Source organism: Dreissena polymorpha, chromosome 8 (assembly GCF_020536995.1).
Source record: "Dreissena polymorpha isolate Duluth1 chromosome 8, UMN_Dpol_1.0, whole genome shotgun sequence".
Classification (NCBI taxonomy): Eukaryota; Metazoa; Mollusca; class Bivalvia; order Myida; family Dreissenidae; genus Dreissena; species Dreissena polymorpha.
The window spans coordinates 105,138,290-105,161,559 of NC_068362.1; the positions used below are offsets into that span (position 1 = coordinate 105,138,290).

General features: G+C 32.5%; 2 long non-coding RNA genes across 2 annotated transcripts; one reads left to right on the forward strand and one right to left on the reverse strand.

Moving 5' to 3' along the window:
- Positions 1–18,156: 18,156 nt before the first annotated feature.
- LOC127843049 (uncharacterized) lies at positions 18,157–19,493 on the forward strand. Its single transcript, XR_008032067.1, has 3 exons — positions 18,157–18,224; positions 18,586–18,671; positions 19,393–19,493. It is a non-coding gene; the product is annotated as an uncharacterized LOC127843049 (long non-coding RNA).
- Positions 19,494–20,952: 1,459 nt separating this feature from the next.
- Positions 20,953–21,926, reverse strand: LOC127843056 (uncharacterized). The gene is made up of 3 exons (XR_008032074.1): positions 21,802–21,926; positions 21,549–21,625; positions 20,953–20,980 (listed from the first exon to the last, which is right to left on the reverse strand). It is a non-coding gene; the product is annotated as an uncharacterized LOC127843056 (long non-coding RNA).
- Between the last annotated feature and the right edge of the window lie 1,344 nt (positions 21,927–23,270).

The following is a 23,270-nucleotide window of genomic DNA, read 5'->3' on the forward strand; positions in this document are numbered from 1 at the left end:
TGAGGTAATGTCAATGAAATCAAAGCCTCTGGATCAAGAAAATGGAAATTTGCAGGACGTGTATGTCAAACTTAACGATATACGAAGAAAAAGGTGTACATGCTCAAGCAGCCACCCGTTGATGACGTTAAATCGGGATGGAGTACTCCATACACAGAATACCAAACAGTATTCAAGCCAACAGGACGAAGAGTCGAAAATTCAAAAAGTATGCACACTACAAGGATTGACATTCTACGATACGTAGAACTTGGAATAACATGCAAAGAGAACACTCCGTTATCGAGTATGATTGAACAAATAGATAAACTTTTTATTGTGGAACAAGACAGGTGTGCCCATACGATTTAAATTCAGCATGCACTGGCAGTCGCCTTAACTTAACAAATACCGGTAGGCTACAACCTCGCGCTAAAAAGTACGGGTTCTGTCATGCGAAAGGCGCCATAACAATGGAAGTTTAATATTGTTTCATATGGCATATTAAAAAAAAGTTAAATCCATGTAATATATGTTGCCTATTTGCTTCTATTTACTAGCATAATAACCCAAATTATATACTTAAAGTGACCAATTTGTATTTGGTTGATTTTCCATAAATGTTTTCAGCATAATAGCTGATTGCCACCCTGTCAAATAAATTCTTTGTAAAAATGCGATTACTAGTATTTTGTGTTTTCCCACTACTGTCATGTATTATGTTTTATAGTGTGTACATCGCTTAACTCTGTATTATCACTCACTCTTCATATGACCTTTCGATATGTATATTATAGTGTGGTTCAGACTTACGATTGACTATGTACAAGTCGTAAAAAATGTCTGTTCTGTTCTATGTCTTTGGGATCAACAACATTATAGTACCATATAAATTTATATTCTTGAATGTATACATTAATAAATACGATAGTTACAAAAATATAACATTATATGACATATTTGATTTAACCGTCTCTGCGCGAATGCAGTTATACCTATTGAATTTTACGCAAAAAGTTAGTTTTTGCGTTAAAACGGTCATACCTGCATTTAATGTCGAATAAAACTGTTTTATTATACATGAGAGCCCATGTCATTTAAACCTATAAAGTAATATGCGATACAAAAGTCGTGCATTTGGATCGGAGAAACGAAGGGAAATCAACTAGTGCATGAAATGCATAACACAACATACGTTGGATGACATTTTATTTTAGGTTTAAATATCATTCTGCAATACATCTAACGTATATAAAACTGTTTGCAATTAGGCACCATCATAAACAAATAAACTGTTACCTTTTCAAACAACATACCGCACAATTTACTATAAATTATACGAGAAGATAAAATTTTACAACGACATCAACGAACACTTTACTTCGACACTTAGGCGTATCAATGTACACTCGTTTGAAATCCATACCTTCATTCAAACGTGCTGCACTCTCGTGCTGTGTAACACGAGAATCTTGCTTTACGCAGATGATATTGTATAAATAGCCGTCTCTGAAAATACTTTCAAAACATGTTAAACACTCTTAATTCTCTACAAATTGTAACTGTAATGGTATGAGTCTAAATCCTCTAAAATCAAATAGTGTACACTTCAGAAATCAATCTGTTATTCAATCAAAATATGAATTTAAAGTCACATTACTATTTAAATCAACGAAACTCGCGTACAATATTTCGTAAAATAAAGTTAAATAATTAAAAATCATTGTTCCTTATGGCAATTGCCGAAATTTCAACGCCAGATGTAGTCTGGTAAAATAGATGTTTGTGGATACAAAATGCTCGTTTTTATTATGGGTTTAACATGTTACCATTTTAGTGTTCGTGTGTCGTATGAATAGATATATTCGCTGGAAATTAGCATGGAATTTATTGTGTCCACAAATAAATAAAAACGAGCATTTTGTATCTACAAAAATCTATGTAATCATACCACATCTAGCGTTGAAATTGTGGATATTGCTATAAGGAACACTGATTGTTTAGGTTTTAATTTTATTTTACGAAATACTTCACGAAATTTTCGTTGATTTAGAGCGTCATAGAGACAAAGATTGGTGATGTACCATTGAACTATGTCACACAGTACCACTGGGGGCTGACGAGGTCAAAGCGTAGTCCATTTCGCTACGACGTCGGGTATATGTTTTACTACGAAAACATTGTTTAAATACACATGACATCGAGAACGGATTAGTCGAAAATTGTGTTTAAAACATGTAATATTATGCTTTTTTAATAACAAAACTTTGAATTTAAGCATAATGACATTTCATAGGTATGTAACATCAAATTATAATCCAAGATGTGTGTGGTTTATGCGGTTAAACATGAAATATACCGCTGATTTATCAAGCCGAAGTCAAGTTTCACTTTAAAAAATGCAATTAAGGTTTACACCTGTGTTTAATTGACACAATTTGACAATTTCCATATTGATCTATGTATCGTTAAGCCAATGGTGTGTTTAGAGATGTGTAGGTTGACTCAGTTATCAGAAATAAAGGCTAAATATTATTATTAGGCATGATCATGTGTCTGACAGTAAACGTATATGCCTCGCTACGACAACGCTTTAGCGTGTATGCGTTTCTCAAAGAAGACGTATTGGTTATCTCTCGAAGGCAAAATAAAGAAGTTTTTTTTGTATACAGAGTCATGGAGTGGCTGGATGTTTCCTTTGAGGAAGAGGTAGTAACAACGGCACAACATGATCTGAAGCGCACAGTCGACATGGTAATGCACATTATTATGATATAATTAAATTCACGACTAGGCCAAAGGAAACGATTAAAATCGAAAATCCAAATATAAGATGACAGTTGAGAGTCAAGAACCTAATGTCGTCGGTCTCAATCAAAATGACGCATCTTCACCTCGTGACAATCCCTTATACGTTCATTTTGATAGAGACCGACGATAGGTTTTCAGCATACGGTACTCTTTATCAAATAACATTCGAGGGGGGCGTTGCCGCAGCTCTGCCGGGGTCTGATGCCTGTATAGCCCCGGTGAGTGCCGGCGTAGTGACAGTATACCGGGGCTCTGCCGGCTTTCACAGGGTTCAACCTTTTCGTTTGGATGTTCATGCGCACAGTGAAGCAAGGCATCTTTTGCACTGGGAAATGGCAGTCTGCAGTAACTGCATGTGATATATCCTGAAATGGATACAGAAACTTCGTTGAGCAACCTATACATTATATTTGTACTTCGTTGCGCAACCAATACATGCTCTGTGCGAAACCTATACATAAAGCTACTTGTAATTTCCTTCGAAACAAAGCATTTGAATAATTAAAATACATGTTCGTATCCTGTTTTGTACTTTAAAATGTGTAATGTACACTGAATAAACGTAACATGTAGTTTTATTTGATTTAAGTTACCGTAATTGGCTATTTTAACAGAATAACCACCTTATGCATTGCTTCAAATAAAAATATTTCGATTTTAGCTCAAAATAAACCTAAAGGTTGAAACTACGCGCATTTGTTATTGAAAATAAGTACCTACCATTACTGGATGTTCCGTTCTCTAATCCATAAACACCAGAAAAGATGAACCTTGCCTGATTAAGTAGTGTATTTACACAATGTTTTCGTAGTAAAACATATACCCGACGTCGTAGCGAAACCGACTACGCTTTGACCTCGTCAGCCCCCAGTGAGTACAAGTTCCTGGGACTAGTGTTTAGACTATTCAACAACTGATAATTTATCTGATATTGATAAAGTTGGATTTATATCATCTAATGCAGACATAGCAATATTGTGTGCCAAAACCTGCTATAATGTCTTAAATCAAAGGAAATTAACTCTTAGTCAATGATAAGTATTGACTCACTTGTTAGTTTTGTATATAGCTTGTAGTATTGTATCTTTTAACAGCTATGCCTAGTGTTTTAGTATAAATGCTAATTTGTTTTACTGATGTACTTGTTTTAGCTCTTGACTAAAGTTGCCTTGTTAATCAAACTTTGTTATGATCTGATCAAAAAAAATTCATTATGTTTCACCCACTTTGACAATGTAAGGTTTTAGCCTCATTATTCAAATTCAGTGTTTTGACAACCCATATAAGACAGCTTTTAACTACACGATTAACAAGGATACTTTAGATTTTACCTGTTTTACCTGTATAATATGTATATAAAGTGAAACCATGGATCACTATGCATTATTGAGATTAATGAGTATGTCCTGTTATTTAATATAAAGAAGTGAAATTCCAGCTGCTGGATTAAATATCTTGTTAATCTTTTTGATTAACAATGTACTGTATTTTAATTTGTGATATGTATGTTATGTTATAATGTGTACAATGATGAGACCTTAATCAAAAATATAAATATAAATTAACAAAATAACAGCTATATACTTGTTTGCATGGACTTTGTAATCCTATGCTTTAGTGTGTTATATGCAGTCAAATAATAGTTACATTAACAGGGTGCAGGATCACGTGATTTTGTGGGGTTCCCAATTAATGAATGTAAACACTCCGGTAAGTAGTGCTTTTTTCAAATAACTTTTTAAAAACAATTTTTGTCTAAAGAATTTCAGCTAGTGCATAACAAACACATTATTTGCTGCTTAAGAATTTTGTATCTACTGCATTCATTATACACGGTTATGCTTCACACAACGTGCAATTTTGTCATCGATTTCAGACGTATTCAAGGATGTATTCTTATACTCTAAGTAAGATATCTGCACAAACTGCAAGAAAAACTGTCTTTAATGCAGTATAGATTTTTGCAAATGTATATCAATAACTTGAGATATATGCAAACATAAAGTTCTTAACGGGGTGTTAACATTCTGTCCAGCCCGTGTGTAAAACCCGGGAAACCCCGTTGATTCTTCACCCTGATTTAAGTGTGATAAGATCCCGACTCTTATTCTACTTTATAATTTATTCTTGAAACTTTGGACTCACTTTACAGCCTCAAGGATTTTCCTTTTTATGCTCCCCATATATATATATATATATATATATATATATATATATATATATATATATATATATATATATATATATATATATAAATACTATCGCGACCGTTGGGCGAAGCCGAAATTCAATTTTGCAGAGTTAAGTCGACCTCGACCATTATGGCGAAGGTGACTTAATTCTCTTAATTAATTATTAATTACCTGTTAACTATTCCGCTTTAAAAATTAGTATGCTTGTAGAGCATGATATAGCAAGTATATTGATACATTTGAAGACGTTTTACAATAGAACATGCATTTTTCATGATTTTTCTTTAAAAAAAGTATGTATGTGGTTATGAAATCCAGCCTTAGGGCGCATTTTAAAATATGTGGATTTTATTCTTCTAAACCAATAATATATGTTTTCGGTTGGACCCTGTAAAGAACAAGTTTCGAACGCTGCAGATGTCTGTACATTTTACATTTCGTTGTTTTGTTGTTTAATATATAAGAAATACATTTCAAAATTTCGACTTGTCCAAAAACACTTAGTTTTCTTTTCTAAACCGGAAACTGCTACGCAGTTAATGGTAGCAATTACAGACTTAAGAAGCTCAGCACCTTAACGCTGATTTTGATCTTGCTGTGCTTACCAATTTTAACGGTATATAGTCATTGAATTCAAATTCGAATATTAAAATTGTATTACAGCGTCAACATTATATAACAACAATTATAGTATGAGTCAAACTAATTCTTGGGTCGTTTTAGTTGTGTTGTTGGTCATATTACAGATTGATTGTGCTAAAAAGTTTATTTTTACCATTTAAAACGAAAATTGGTCTTATAATTGTCAATAGTTGTTTAAAAATATACAAAAGTTAGAGCATACTCGTTTTTTTTGTATTACCATTTTTTCAGCGAAATTTAAAACATGTCTTTATCTGTTCTTCAAAAATGCTTCTCGTCAATAACCCGTTTGAAAATTAAGAACAAAAATGTCTGAATGAGCGAAGTTTATAAATATTTTAATCTTCGTTATGAGAACCTCCTTTTGGCTAATTCAGATCTTATTTTGATTTTGACAATGCTATTCTCGCAACATATGTGTGTATACGTGTAATATGTGTTCAGTTGTATTGCCAAAATGGCTGTTATATATTTATTTCTATATTTAAATGAACCCTGCATTATCGAGACGTCAAATAAATGGAAGCTTTTAGGGTCTTTGACTAAAAACTTACATATGGGCATACCTATAGTACAGTCAGGCTCCTTTATATTGGACAAATACTCGTATACTATGCTAAAATCCAACACGGCACATAATTAAACATTTAAGAAAACGGTTAAAATATGTATAAAAATATCACAACTTCTGAAATTTTGTTGACATACATGCTCAGAATTTAAAACGTAAATTTAGTATTAACAATTTAACAATTTTAAACGTAAGATCAACATTTCTATCCTATAAAACGCAGGAGCAACTTCAGATTTAACCGTAACAATGAACACATAGGTAGTAAAAGTTATGTAGGCATGCTGTACACAAAACATGGTCCCGAATGAATTACAGTTGATATGCGTGTAAACAACAATCATATAATTCTCGAAATATGTTTAGAAAAGCGCTTAGTTTGGAATTCCCCATTATGCTGAAAATTCACACACATAGAAAGTATCAGTTTGTCCATGAACTTAAATTATCCGACGACAAAAATGAAAGCGTTCAGGTACTTCGACTTAATGATCATTTAAGGGCAAACCCATTGTAGTCTTCTTTTCGTTGGACAAATACCTGTATGCTATGCTGAAATATATCATGGTATATAATTATCAACGGTAATAAAATATATAAAAGATATTACAATTTTCGTCATTGTGTTAAGGCACATGATCAGTAATTACAGGTGCTTTAAACATAACATTTATATCCTAAATAAACGCTCGGGCAACTAGAGTTATACTCTTATATATCGAATATATATTTAGAAAACGTTATAGACATGCTGAACATAAACATGGTCCTGAATGGATTCCAGTGGTAACACGTGTAAACAAACGTTATGCAACCCCATGAATATGTTTTAAACGCTTTGTTTAAAAATTCCCCGTAATGATGGAAATACACACGCATAGAAATTATCAGCTTGTCCATGCATGCAAAATAATTCAACTATTATGGTAAAATGTATATATTCCTTTATGCGTTTTTATTTGTCTACCATATATGTTTATTCAGGCGTACACTGTTTGCATATAATTCTTACATAACAATAAGGCGATATCATATTATTTCGTACAAATGAGAGTTTCAATGATATAAGTTTAATATTAACCAGAACAAATAAGTAGTGAGTCAAGTCAATTTACAATATACGTTAATATGTTAACGTTTTTTTTGGTATTAAAATACATCATAACATCTTCATTTTGTATATCATTAAATTTTATATAGATATAGATATTTAATTTGACACCATCAAGAGAATGCGTTTATATACTTCGACATAATACTGTTTTGGTAGAAAACAAACTAAATGTATGAAAGAAAATAACAGAAGCTAAAACTTTTATCACATGGCTGCAACACGCCCTTAATATAATAACATGGCAACACAAAACTTTTTATTGATACGTTCTTTTCTTCCAGCAAGTCCGTGTGAATATCAAAGCGCTAGGGGCACTGAAGTTGTTCGCTGTTGTATAATCTTAGACGCAACTCAGTTTTCAAAATTATGTTATAGCATTTTATATCGCAAGTTTGAAATGAATACACCCCATTCAATTTATAAAGAGTGTGTCTTAAAGCACAGGTTGAGATGGGTTTTTTATAACATAAATAAAAAAGATGATTTAAGCTTCATTTTGGGAAAACAGGGCTTTTTGCATATGCATTAATTGTCATCCCAGTACCAGATACTGTCTTTAAACGAAAAACACCATACAATCAGAAAGTGTCGTCCTTGATTAGCTTGTGCGAATTACACAGGCTCAATGTGTACAGGCTAATCATATTTGACATGCATTAAGGCCCGTTTTCTCTGAAAGCAGCCAATATATACAGATTTCAATGATAAACACTAGACTTGCCAATGTCGTCTTACAAGCTGTTAAACACTATTGATTAAATACACACACTGCAGTAGTAGCGCAGACGCTCCTAACATTCGTCTTCTGCATAATGTCAATGCAGGTAGTGCAGGCAGGAAGTGGTTATCGTTCATAGCATAGCTTACAGCAGACTTACTTGCAGTTATCGTTCATAGCCTAGCTAAAGCAGACTGAATTGCAAAACTGCCTCTCTACATTAGTTGTGAGCTAAAGCTCACAACTAAACACCAACCATAACATTTCACAATGTTGAAAATGCAACCTTATTCTGAAAATGTATATAAAATAAATAAAAATAAAGCTATCCGTGTAAGTATGAATAATCAGATAATATTATGAACTAGATTGTTGGCAATGCTACTTTCCCAACATCTGTGTTTACACATGTGATTATTAGAGAAAGCATTTGTTAAAGAAAATGGTTTTTATGCAAAGTTCATTCAGTATTAATATGACGAAACAAAAAAACTAGTTCATCTTAGCAGTTGGATTTAAATTTTGCATCTGTTTAAATGGTGATATACTATTAAAGTCGTCAACGTTTTTGTTGCCAAAATCATTGTTATAGACTTATTTCTTTATATAAATTGAACTTAAATTATCCGACGACAAACATTAAAGCTTTAAGGTACTTCGACTTAATGCTGATTTAATGGCAAACCCATAGCGCAGCCTTCTTTTCGTTGGACAAGTACTTGTATGCTATGCTGAAACCCAGCAGGGTACGTAAATATACATTCACAAAAACGGTAATAAAATATATAAAAGATATCACAACTTTTGAATTTGTTAACGTCCACTATCAGAAATTACATGTTCTTTAATACATAACATTTCTATCCTAAATAACATACTTTTAGTAGAAAACAATATAAATTCCTAAATAAAATTATCAGATTCTAATACTGTGATCACATTTCTGCAACAAGCCCTTAATATAATAACATGACAACACAAAACTTTTTTATTGATATTTTTTCTTCCAGCAAGTCCCAAAGAATGAAACCAAACATAACAGTTCAGACTGTGGAAAATGCAACCGAATTCTTAAAATGTATGCAAAAATACATTATTATAAAGCTTGTTGATGTCAACAAGACAATTGATTCCCATTTTAAATAAAAATTGTTTGTATTTTACATATACCTCATGCTGATACATATTTGTACAATAAACCAAATATTAAAAACGACAAAAGAGAAATTTGGTCGAAACAAATCATAAGAATGTTTAAAAAGAAATAAAACACGAAGTACAAATCGAACTAATGAATGACGGGTCATACGAGCGAACAATATGAGACAGCGCCTTTGGCCTGTTGCGGATAAAAGTGTTAAAATACGACACTCGGACACTTAAACACTTAAAGAACTTTCCATGTACAATGAGTTGCTGACTTCGACTAGCTAGCATTCATTTATATACTTCTCAGTCTGGATGTTTTTGTTTTTATGATTTTTTATTTGTATAATTATACATTGTTTACTTTCTAAATGCCTTTAAGTTTTATATGATTATCAACAATCCCCTCTCTTTCAGTACATATTTTACTGCTTGTAAAGGAATTTTTTTTAGGTGGTAAATATCATATAAGTTATACTTATTTTCCTTACTTTATATTTCGGTTCTATTAATATACACAACCAAGGTGTACAATTTGGCTCTTTACACCCATAATTGCATCTTCTTCCTGACCATGTGCGACGATGCTCTGAATAATTAACTATATGAGGTTATTTCTTGAAAGCTTTTTTTTTCAAAAGATGGGATGTAATTGATACTTGTTCGTTCATTGCATCGTGCCTCAGAAAATTGTAGCGCTGTTGTTCTGGTTTCTTCTTACCATAGAGTAATTAATTTGTAATTAAATTGAACATTTGTAGTTCTCTTTTATTGCCTTTTAATTTGTGTTACAATCCTATCAGGTAAATGTTTATTTACACGTATGTGTGTTTTGAATATCGCTGGGCCAAATGTGAGGTTGAGCGCTCTAAAACCGGTTCAAACCCCCAAATGCTTAGCATTGACCGTTCCAATGCGGTGACACCAGCTTTATTCAACGGCCTTTGTTATGTGTGTTGTTTTGTTATGTTCTATGCTGTGCTGATCGGCAATTGGTCATAGGCCGTAAATAAAGCACCAGGCGCGGTTGATGATGGGAATGCTGTGCCGCTATGGCAGCTGAAGTTTCACCTTGTTTACCTTCATTACAGTGGCATTGAACCTCAAAGTTATGACATCAATATGTACACAAATTTCTAAAATGATTTTTATTTCAAAATACATAAATACATTTCCCGTGAGATATTTCCAGTTTATACCAGTATTATATGTTCAAATTATATTCTTAATTTCATGTTTTTTTGAAGACTTTGCCCATTTGGGCCCTTCAAAAGTGACATAGCCCCTCGGCGTGAACGATTTTGTTGCCAAAATCATTGTTTTAGACTACTTCTTTATATAAATTGAACTTAAATTATCCGACGACAAAAATGAAAGCGTTCAGGTACTTCGACTAAATGCTGATTTAAGGGCAAATCCATAGTACAGGCTCCTTTTCGTTGGACAAGTAACTTGTATGCTATGCTGAAACCCAGTATGGTACGTAAATATACATTTACAAAAACGCTTATAAAATATATACCGGTAAAAGATATCACAACAGTTGAATTGTGTTAACGCCCATGATCAGAAACTACATGTACTTTAAAACATTATATTTCTATCCTAAATAAAGGCTGGAGCATATAGAGTTTTACTCTTATATAATGATCGCATATTTAAAACACGTTAAAGGCATGAACATTAAACATGGTCCTGAAAGGATTACAGGGTATACGCGAGCAAAAACAAATTATGCAACCCCAGGAATATGTTTTAAAAAGCGCTTTGATCAAAATTCCACCTAATTCTAGACATACACATACAGAAAGAATAAGTTTGTCCATGCAAGCGAAATAATTAAACTATTATGGTTTAATGTATATTTTTCTACATGCGTTTTATTTGACTACCATAGATGCGTATTCAGGCGTACACTGTATGCATATTACATAATTATATGGCGATATTAAAATCAGTTTTTCGTACAAATGAGAGTGTCAATGTTATAAAGTTAACATTTATCCAGAAAATATAGGTGATGAATCAGGTCAATTTAAAATAAGCGTTGACGTTTTTTCTATATAAAAAGTACAACATAAAATCTACATTAACTATGTATTGTTAATTGTATATGAAGATATTTAAGTTGACCCCATCAACAGAATGCGTTCATATACTTCGACATAATACTGTTTTAGTAGAAAACAATATAAATGCATGTAAGAAATTATCACGATCTAAAATTTTGATCACATTGCTGCAACAAACCCTTAATATAATAACATGACAACTCAAAACTTTCTTATTGGTACTTTTTCTTCCAGCAAGTCTGAGTGAATTAAACCAACCATACGTTTCAGACTGTAGCAAATGTAACCTAATTCTGAAAATGTATATAAAAATACATGATAATAAAGCTATCCGTCTAAGAATGGGTAATCAGATATAATTATACAATGTTTTATCAACTAGATTGCTGCCAATGCTATTTTCCCAACATCTGTGTTTACACATGTGATTATAAGAGAAAGCAATTTTTTAAGAAAAGGACTTATTTTTATGCAAAGTTATATCAGTATTAATATAACGAAACATAAAAATAAATAAAATATTTCAACCCATCATGGTACATAATTATACATTCACGAAAACGGTAATAAAATATATAAAATAATTCACAATTTTCGGAATTGTGCTAACGTACATGGTCAGTAAATATGGGTACTTTAAAACATTTTATTTATATCATAAATAAACGCTGAAGCAAATAGAGCTTTACTCTTATGTAACGAACACATATTGAGAAAACGTTATAGTCGTGCTGAATATAAAACATGGTCCTGAATGGATAACAGGGTATACACATGTAAACAAAAGTTATGCAATCCCAGGAATATGTTTTTTAAGCGCTTTGTTTAAAATTTCCCGTAATGCTGAAAAACACACATACAAGCCCTTAATATAATAAAATGAAAACACAAATTATGATCCTTTTTCCTGCATTAAATCCGAATGAATCACACTAAACAAAAATTTCACACGTGGGAAAATGCAACCTAATTTTGGAAATTTATATAAAATAAATAATAATAAAGCTATCAGACTAAGTATGAATAATCATGAACTAGATTGTTGACAATGCCATCATCTGTGTTTACACATGTGTTTTAAGAGAAAACATATGTCAAAGAAAAAGGATATATGTTTATGCAAAGCTAGTTCAGTATTAATATGACGCAATATAAAAATCAATGAACTATTTCAACTAAGCATATTGGATTTTAATTGTACAACTATTTAAATAGTGATGTGCTATTTCAGGTCTGAACATTATGTTGCCAAAATGTTTTCGTTATAGATTTATTTCTTTATATGAATTTAACTTAGATTATGCCGACGACAATAATGAACGCTTTCAGATACTTCACTTAATGCTGTTTGAAGCGCACATCTATATTAAAGGCTTCTTTTCGTTGGACAAATAATTTTATTCTATGAAAAAATCCATCATCATTCATAGTTATACATTTACGAAAACGGTAACAAAAAACGTAAGATATCGCAATATTTTTAATATTGTTAACATACATGTTCAGAAATAAGTCTAAAACATTACATGTCTATCCTAAACGCTTAATAAAAAATTTAATGTTAAAAATAACATAATTAATATTATAGAAAGCATTGGTGGTTTAAATCGGTTAAATCCGTTGGCATGCTGTACCTTAAACTTGGACCAGACCAGAGGATTCACACGTGTAAACAAATATTATGCCTCCCTGGAAATGTTTTCAGACAAGCAATGCGTACTACATTTTAGCTAGTCTTTGTGAGAGAAGCGACAAATTACATGAAAACAGAAAGCTGCAATGCAAAAAATTGGAGTAAAACTGCGGTCAGCGCTTTGTTAAGAGAATAATCATGCTTTTTATTCTCCTGAGCACGAAGTGCTCAAGGTGAGCTTTTAGGATGGTCTGATGTCCGTCGTCCGTCCGTCGTCAACATTTGCTTTAAACAGCATGTCCTCTGAAGCTGCTGACTGGATTTTGATTAAATTTTCAGGAATGATCAGTGGATAATCATCTACAAAAGTTATATAAATCGTTCCGCTCCGCTGATTAAGTAGGTCACATAAGCTAAACAAATGATTTTCCACTTAATCGACATCTCCTATTTAACCAATGCATGGCTCTTGACCAAACTTCACAGGAATGATCCGCGGATGGTACTCTACCAAGTTACATAACTAGTTCCGTTAACATGCATTATACTAGTAGGTCACAGGAGCACTTAATCGACATTCCATCCTAAACCAATGACTGGATTTGGATTAAACTTTACAGGAATGATCAGTTGATGATCCTCTTTTCTCATTAAAATAGCAGTTCCGCTCCAATGCTTAATTAAGCAACAAGAGCTAAAAAAAGATATTTCACTTTAATGACATCTCATTCTTAACCAATTATTGGATCTTGACCAAACTGCACAGGAATGATTCTTGGATGACCTTTAAACAAATGGCTAAAATCGTTCTGCACCACTGAACAAGATGGCCATCAGAGCTAAAAATAGAAATGCCTTTAAACGACTTCTTACACTATGCCATTTATTTTCTTTAAAACTTCACGTGACTGTTCTTGGTGACACTTAATAAAGAAAATAAGCCAAAATCGCTCATTTTGATACAAGTACATACACTTTTGCGCTGACCTAGACACAATGGAAGTCGAATCTGAATATAGATGCCAAAAAGAGCGATGTTCAACAGGTGAGCGACATATGTCCATTTTGGCCTTCTTGTTTATTGTCGGTTGGTCTGTGATTTCCTCCTCATTATTTGTATTGTAAGACTCCATTTCATAATAAATACCAGTGACAGGATCATGGAAAAATAATAAGTTCTGTCCAATCCTTTTGAAAATGTTTTATTTTATTTTTTGTCTGTTTTGAGGGTTTTATTCAAATCAAAACTGTAACATCCAAAACGATACAACTACATATACATATAAGTGCATAAAATATTAACAGTGGTTACATAAAAAATAGTAGTTCAAAACTTGGTTAAAAAGTAGGTAACACATCTGAACATTCAAAATTTACAACAAGCAATAATAAAAAAAATCTACCAAAAACAAAACAAAATAAGGAACATGTATAAACAGATACACGTCTTTTGAAAATTGTTAAGTGACAAAAAGTAGTTCACCAGAGCAACTGACTACCGTCTTCAACTTCCCTGCATAGTGTACAACCCTTGTCTTTGACCTAACTTAAAGGTGTGTTTTGAAATACTTAATGTCTGAAAATTAATGTGAACGTTAATCAGATCCCGGTAATATTAATGTCTACATTACAATGTTTTTACACGTCCCGCAGGCGCTCAGAAAGCGGAAAAACCAACAGAGCGCAAGTTCTAAATAAAATATATTAGCACAAGCCAAGTAGACATGGTCCCTAAAATTTGTACCGGGCTCAAAGATGTTCAGCGAAACTCCTATATCTACTATACGAAAGATAGAAGGGACAAAGTTGTGCCAATTGGTTATGAATGTTAGTTTATAACCCAGAATATGTATTTTTCCTGCCTCTGTTGCAAACATTGACCAAATAAAGCAGGGTCGGATAAACTAGTTGATATCCTGCAGTACATCACGTGACCGTGATCTAACCGTAAGTATGTATTCCTACGCGCCGATTAACATGTTCTAATATTTGACCTTTGAAATTTATTGGGACGCATCATGAATGTTATCGTTATATTATATATCATCCTTTTTGTCTTCTTTAAAATATATTACCGAACCAGCTTTCCGTATTTATAATTTTCATTTACTTGATTACGCAATGTATGACGTATCTAGTGTGACGTCATTTCTCAGATAAAACATACTATCTAGATAGATAGATCTAGTTTCTCTCAGTATTTTAGGGACAACAATTTTGACGCGGTGGTTTTAACCCTGTTTTTTTTTAATATTTTAAAGCATCGAACGAATCATAAACGTAGATCTATTTCGGATTGTGTGTTTGTCATTCATAAGTGTTAACTTCGATAGGAAAAAAATAATTCGCTACGACAGGATTACGATTTCGTAAATCGGCATTCGAACCCGAATCCATCCATGAGCCATCTGATGATATGATCATATGATATTGGCCTGGGTTCCTCTTCCAATTAAGCTATCTGACCTTTTAAAAATATGTAGGTAAACTGCAATGTTGTATAATAGCATGATACCTTGCTTAAGAAAATTTTACAAAGAATTACATTTAATTTATATTTTGTTATGATTTAGAACAGTATATTGTCAGTTCAAAAGCTCAAATGAGTTAATGTTTGAAAAGCCCACAAAAGCTTCTGTTTGTAAAAATGATGCTAATTAATTTGCCGACTGTGTATAGTTGAGATAAAATCACCTTATTTTGCACAAATCTGGTAAAATATATATGGTTTGAATACCAACTGCGGATAAGAGCAACAGAACAGTCCTTGTAACTAAATAACTCTAATATTTTAATAAGTAATTATCTAAACCATAAAGTGACCTATACTTCGATAATTATGTATACCTGAAGAGAAGATATATCGAAGGTGAATATTGCGTAACACATGAAACTATACACGGTTTTTCAATAAATAGGAACAATGCCTGTCGCCAGGTAATAACGACACATTGACGATATAAAACACGGGCTATCCTTGTTATACATTATAAACCCATTCATATAAAATAAAAATTAATCGTAGTTTGGCATTTCAGATCAAATAGTTAGCAAAAGTGATTTAACAAAACATCTAATTTAAATGTCCGTTACTGTCGCCTTCTCATATTAATTACATTATACCATCCACATATAAGTAACCTCTGTGATACTGTTGGTTTTAAACAATGCATTTTCTTCGAAAACAAATATGTAAATATGTAAATGTAAACTATTGCAGCACCAATTGCTACGGGGAAGTCAAACAGAATGTTTCAATTGGAAAACAACACTCGCGTGAATATTCAGAACCTTTATGAACAGTATTAGATTTAGCAATAGTGCTTATAATAAATTAAACTTTCGGTTTACTGGTATAAATGAATATACCCACACAATAATGGGCTAAAGTCAAAGAAGTTGAATAGTATATCAGAGGGGGTAATCACGTGACAAACAAGATGGCGACGTCCATGCCGAGGCAGGGTATTTTTCGTCGTTTTATACCCTTTATTACTTGTATTTTTTTATGCCGCTCATTTTCCAGCCATATTAGGAAGAAAGTTACTGGCTACTATTTCATAGTAATATTCGCTCTACATTTCGACTTTACTCGGTGCGAAATTTCTTAGCGGAATGACCTAATTAGGGCTCCATTAAGAAAAATTTGCGGGGAGTCAAGTCGAGATATTTAGCGAATTTAAATACGAAATATACGCTAATCACCTTTTACTGATATGGCTGGAAAGTGAGCGTCATTTAAAAAATAAACAGAGGTAATAAAGGGTATAAAACGGCGAAAAATAATTGTCTCGGTATGGACGTCGTCATCTTGACTATCACGTGATTACCCCTTCTGGTATATGCGATCGCAGAAATGTCCGTGACGATAAAATATCCGTGACTTGTAACATATATAACGTTTCAGGCATGTTGGGAGATTGGGATTTATACTTCCATTGTGTTTATTTCATTGCAATGGTTTATAAAGAATGCTAGCACTTATGTGTGTGCCTAAATTATATTATGTTAATATTGTAAATCTGCAAAGGAACAGTTTGTGTGGTCTAAATGCTCAGTTAACACTATTTTTCACAAGTAATATATGTCACACTTAAGAAATATTTTGTATAGATAATGCCATTATCATCCATTTCTGCATGTTTAGCGCGAAAGCTCTGTATCGGCTATTGTTTAATGTTTGCTTCACACAATACATTTTTCAATGTTTATTAAATTTCCGTTACTCTATAGTGTCGTTTAAATTTATTGAAGTGCACTTATATAGGAAACAGAACGAATAAACATATGTAATTAGTGGTTCACCTCAGTCATAAATATGATTATTTTGTAATTAACATTATATCGAAATCAACACAACACGTTTTATACAAAATACAAAACTTGTGTTCAGTACATATTTAAAAAAATGAGACAACACAATTTTTCTTTCTTCATTTGATCATTGAAATTTTCGTGAGATAAAAAAGAAACACTTCACTGACGGTCTCTACAAACAGATAGGCATCTTCAGAATGAGGTACTTTTATTGTAAAATCCTCTGTACATTATACAGTCGTTTATATTCTGCATATTTGACAATAAAACAAAGTAACAGACATTTAGAGTAGGCTCTGTTGAATAATATACACGGGCACAAACAAACCATCATATATAAAAAAGTATAATAGATATGCATGTAAAACTTCGCATGTACGTGTGTGATGGATATGGCTCCTCAATAAACATATCAAAAACGCATGCGTAAATATTTTAAAAAAATCAATTGTACACCCCTGGTGTTCCTATTTATTGAAAAACCGTGATAAACAAATTGTGCAGCAAACAAAGATTGGTATATACCAAGGAGCTATATAATAATCTATTATGTATGTCCTGGCATTTCCTCCTTAAAACACTAAACAATCAACTAGAACCTACAATGTAAAAATTTAGAACAGCCAACTGCTGCTACCTTCTCAATTATAATTTTCACTGGCATCAGCAATGATTTCTCCATGTTGCATACTGTACTTAGATTTCACAAGGGCCAGGCAGCATTTTTGTTTTATTTTCCTTTGTGAGCATTTAAAGTCAAAGTAATTTCAAATTACCATAATTGAGGAATAAATGCAAGGTAGGTCAGCGATAATTATGTCACCCACCAAAACATATTATTTAATACCATTGATATAACACTTTGATAATTTTACACTTGTAAGTATATATTTTTTAAGTACCAAAATACTAGGATTAAATTAATTTGTATATTCCTAACTACTGTTTAAAACGTCATTTTAGTTAGCGACTGTCACGTCACCCACCGTACTCAAGGTAGCGACTATCACGTCACCCACCGTACTCAAGGTATAGAATGTCAAGTCAGCCACTGTACTAAAGGTAGCGACTGTCATGTCACCCACCTCAAAGTTATTTATATTTTATTTGAATTTATGTTTTAAATATGGTTAATCACATTTGATCACATCTTTTGATTGCTTGAATCAATCACATTTTATAGTATCTATAAACATTGCACTATTAGTATTTGTAGTAATTATCAAATAATTAATTTAGAATGTTCTTTACCAGAAAGGTTAGCCCAGATGTCAATAAGAGCACTATCTCCCTCACTATGAGATATTGTCAAAGGTAGCAATATTTGTTTGAATCATGCCATTTTGTGAGGCATAACAAGTAAGCTAAATTCTTGTATTTTTTGCAATAGAAGAGAATAGATATCACGGTACCTGAACCACGTGACTTTTTCGGCTATGTGTGGGACAATCGGATGTAAACAAAACGTCGCTTCAGGTAACCTTTTTGATAATTTCTTCATTATTTCAAAACCATTTAAAAAACAAAACAAAGACGAGTGCCCGGTCATTGTAAAAAGGCACAACTTTGTTAAGTTTGCGCAAAATTAATTAAGTATTTTTTTCCAAAAAGTGCAACCGCGTGTTTGAAAACACATGATGTGAAATGCTATGTGTGGTATATTTTTTGTTCAATCAACAAAAACATTGATAATAATATTGTCGAGGGTTTAAAAATAGGGGCGGACATTGTAATTCTTCATAGAGAAGCTACTTACATTGTATGTTTGCGCAAATACATCTTATTCGGAGTGTGTGTATATAAATGTTATACTGCTATGTGTTGGATACATTTTTTAAATGCTATGTGTGGTATACAAGAATTCTGCATTTAATCTGAACACAGTTTTGTAAGAATCTAGAACATAAACTTTAGTCTGTCCTGAAAATATATCAAATTAACCAAATGTTACATTATTGAATACTGAAGTAATCGTGTAATGATTAACCAATTTATGTTTAACTGAACTTAATTCTTATTAAAGCATACATGTTATGTTGAAATATAATATTTCTTTGTTTTATTTATTGTCTTTAAATAAATATAATGATTGATATTTCTGCCTGATTATTGAAATTGGTCCATTTTTTAATGAATGACAAAGAAAATAAATAAGAGCACATGCTTTAAAATGGGTTTTACTTCTTTTGTTTTTCAGACTTGAAAAGGATTAGTCGAAAGATCTGTAACGCTTTTAAGGTTCGAAGCTGTGTAAGAACTACATGAACACCATCAAACCACACGGAAGGTGATATGTGGGCAAGTTAAAAATCAAAACCACGGTGACAGAGACAGGGACCCCCGCTTCATTCTGTGATGTTTATGGAAAGCTATTTCAACTAACTACGCAAACATACCATTTAACATGTATTTTTGCATAAGCAAAACAAAGTGTGTGTATTGATATGTGTGTATATTTATCGGTTTTGTATCTATGTTATTACTAAAATTGATTAGATGAATATAAAATCTGATAATGTGTGTTAATAAAACAGGTGTTTCATAACAAATAATTTAAATCCAATGATGCGTGTTTGTGGTCTATTCCAATATCATCTCCATTTGAACATCTTCGAATCCAATAATGCTTGTTTGTGGTCTATTCCAATATAATCTCCATGAATATCTTCAGTATATCAAAATAAACACGTCATTAATAATACCATTACTTTATAACTAGCATGCACATGTAACAATAGAAATTAAAGCGCCAAATACATAAAGAAGTACATTAGTATTCACAAAGAAATTGTAATCAGTCAATTTATGAATTTGCAAATCTTGCTATTCAAACATATGAATGCTTCAATTAAGTCATAACAAATGATCATCGCCAAAACGTCTTGACTTGTGGGGGTCATTATGCCAACAAACATATTGAATTGCATCAATACTTAATTTACCTCAAATTCAAATGAAAGCTGAATAACTGACAATAGTTTGAGATGTTTAATGAAAATACCCATTCGCCCCGGTCATGAAAGGGCGCTGCAAGATCTTGTTACCACTGCACCAAGTAATTAACATTAATCATATAATGTTGTTCAATTTGTTGAAATGTCAAATTTTTATGTAATGTTTACTTTGATTGTTTTCTTTCCCTGCAATACTTGCACCATCTGGTAATAAATCAAACAGTCATTTAAACTTTGGAACATTTACTATACATGTTTGTATATGACAACTTTTCATTGATCAAGATATCAGTACGTCTCTTGAAGGTGCTTCCAAAAATACTTTAATCTCCCTGAAAAGAACAAAATACAACTGATATAAACTGTTAAACTTAAAAAATAGCATGTGTGATATATTAGATAGCTCAATAGGATTTACATACAAATACATGATTTTCCAGAAAAAAATGTCATTGATCCTAGTGTCTATTTGTTTAAAAATGCTTATGATCTCTTTATGCTTATTTATTAAATTCGTTACAGTCAAAAATGCCTACACATTCCTGCTAAAAAACACACAACTAACACTTTTTGTAGTTTTGTTGCAATAATATTCACATGACATCTTGCACAAACAATCCTTACGATTTTGTGTATTAAACAAGTGCATTAGTCGGCAGTAACAATTCACTGAAAATTCAACATTTTGTAACAATATATTTTATAGAAACAAACAAGAAAAAGTTTGCCCAACGGAACTTTTTTCCTGTCCGTGCGTGGGTGGCTTTGTGTTAGGAGATCCCCGACCGTGTTTTGACCTCTCCTGCCACACTGTTCGCAAACAAAGGCATTCTAAAAGTAACCAAATATGAATATAAGTTATCGACAATCATGATAATTTATAGTTACATGAACGTAGGATTATCATATTTAAGGCGCGCAAAACACTAACAACAATGTTTATTGACCAACTTTTGTTATTCAGACAGACTTTAAATGTAATTGACGTTAATGTCAATCTTTCGATTCTCTAGTTTAGTTTGTATACCACACAAAGCATTTAAAAAATTTGTCCCACACATAGCATCATTACATTTTCATACACACACTCCGAATCAGATGTATTTGCGCAAATATACAATGTATGTAGCTTCTCTATGAAGAATTACAATGTCCGCCCTATTTTTTAAACCCTCGACAATATTGTATCTACGTTTTTGTTGATCGAATAAAAAATATACCAAACATAGCATTTCACTTCGTGTGTTTTCAAGCACGCGGTTGCACTTTTTGGAAAAATTACTTAATTAATTGAGCGCAAACTTACCAAAGTTTTGTGTCTTTTGACAATGACCGGGCACTCGTCTTTGTTTTTTTAAAAATGGTTTTGAAATAATGATGAAATTATCAAAAAGGTTACCTGAAGCGACGTTTTGTTTACATCCGATTGTCCCACACATAGCCGAAAAAGTCACGTGGTTCAGGCACCTTGGATATCTACAATATCAGATAATAAAGTTTGGTCATGTTGAAATGATACTCAAATGTGATTTACCCACCTTTAAATTTAAATGTAATGCATGGCTTAGACAGTGAAAGAAAAACACTATGTGAAATGATTATGAAATCGAGTATTTGACTGTGCAGATTGGTTGTTTGAAAAAGTTTGGTACCTGAGTACATGCCGAACCAATCGCGTGTTTGTTCCTCAATGGCAATCGTCCAATAAATAATAGCACTTACTTGTTTTGTCATCATTTTAATAAAAAGTGCGAGTAGCGGTCGGTGTTGACACTTGCTATGTACACACAAAACGGTGACGTCATTCGTTACTTGATACATTTTGTGATGACGTCATCGAACGGGGAAGTCCCTGAATGAAGACAAATGTTTTACACGAAGAATGCTGATGCTTTATTCGAAATATAGTAACAATAATAATAAATAGAGAGAAGAATTTTAAATATTTAAAAGCCGTAAATTTGATCTTTTTTTCTATTTTATCATTATGATCAATCAGGAGACGCTGGTTATTTACTTCCAAAATTTCCAGTTCCGGTTCGGATATCAGGTTCGGTTGCGCGCGAAGATACCAAACTTTTCAAAACAACAACCTGTGTAGATCTACAGTCCAATACACGTGTTAACGTAATGCGAGCTGTCGAGCCGCCTACGGCGGCTCAGCGAGCTCGCTATTAAAAGTACATGTTCATGTGCAGATAAGAGGTGGGATGTGCAAAGTTGCTTTTACATCACAGTTAGCTGTTAAAAACATTTATCACTCAAAACTGAGTTCATTGGTTGTATTAATGTTTTTTCAAAGACGAATTGAAATGCCTGATTTATCAGCTTGGTTTGGGTGTTTGGAATATAGATGGTACCAGCTTGCTAATTTGCAAAAAAACAAACAATATTGTCGTCTATCGTCAACTGTTGTGCGCGTGTGCGAACATTTTTACTTCAACAATAATCCTCTTAAACCTCTGGACCAATACTGATAAAACTTGTGTTTTTCTAAAATGTATATAGTAGGAACTTACAAAAATCATCTTCTTCATAACGGTAAACACTAGTAAATGCATTGATTGTTATTGTAATGTAATGTACACATGTACTCGCTTACAGCGCGAACGGGCCCTCCCAATCTGCACATTACCTGAATGCGTCTGAAATGCATTTTAGGGGCGATGTCTTCGAAGTTAAAAACGCAGTCAATTCCTAATTTTTGAGAAACGGACCTACCCATAACATTCATCTATTACAACTCTATAAATAATACCTTGTTATAGAAATATATAATAGACATTTGTTTCAAATAACTATCATCGATGATAAATTTATTATATATGATTTTGATAAAATATCTTTGACGAAAGCTTGAATATGCAATATTTTCATCATGAGTGCACCAATAATTTTTACGACCGTTTGACAGCTGTTATGATATCTTCATTAATCAACTTACGCGTCCAATGAACTGGAATCTGTTCTTTATTCGTTTCGAGTGTGGTTAGAATAACGTTTAACTTTCCAGGCTCGTAGTTGCCTGTTTGTCATGGTACGCAGCTGACTACACATTGTCCGAAGAATTAAAAAAAGAGAAGTTCAAATCTACAATAAAAAAATGACCCCTTAAAAGGGA